The following is a 281-nucleotide window of genomic DNA, read 5'->3' as shown; positions in this document are numbered from 1 at the left end:
TGCACCCCGCAGACTCCCGTGCAGAGCTCCGTGCACCCCGCAGACCCCCGAGCACCCCGCAGAGCTCCGGGCACCCCGCAGACTCCCGGGCACCCCGCAGAGCTCCAGGCACAGCTCCGTGCACCCCGCAGACCCCCGTGCACCCCGCAGAGCCCCGGGCGGACCCCGTGTCTCCTAGACTCCGGCTGGACGCTCGTCCGTGCAGACGTGCGTGCCCCGCACCGGCGCGTGTGCGCGGAAGGCACTGGTCCCCGCGCGGACCCCGGTGCGGCGGGCGGACC

This window comes from Dipodomys ordii, unplaced genomic scaffold (genome assembly GCF_000151885.1).
Source record: "Dipodomys ordii isolate 6190 unplaced genomic scaffold, Dord_2.0 Scaffold77, whole genome shotgun sequence".
Taxonomy (NCBI): domain Eukaryota; kingdom Metazoa; phylum Chordata; class Mammalia; order Rodentia; family Heteromyidae; genus Dipodomys; species Dipodomys ordii.
The sequence above is the reverse complement of the archived record's forward strand: the minus strand, read 5'-3'. Positions refer to the sequence as shown.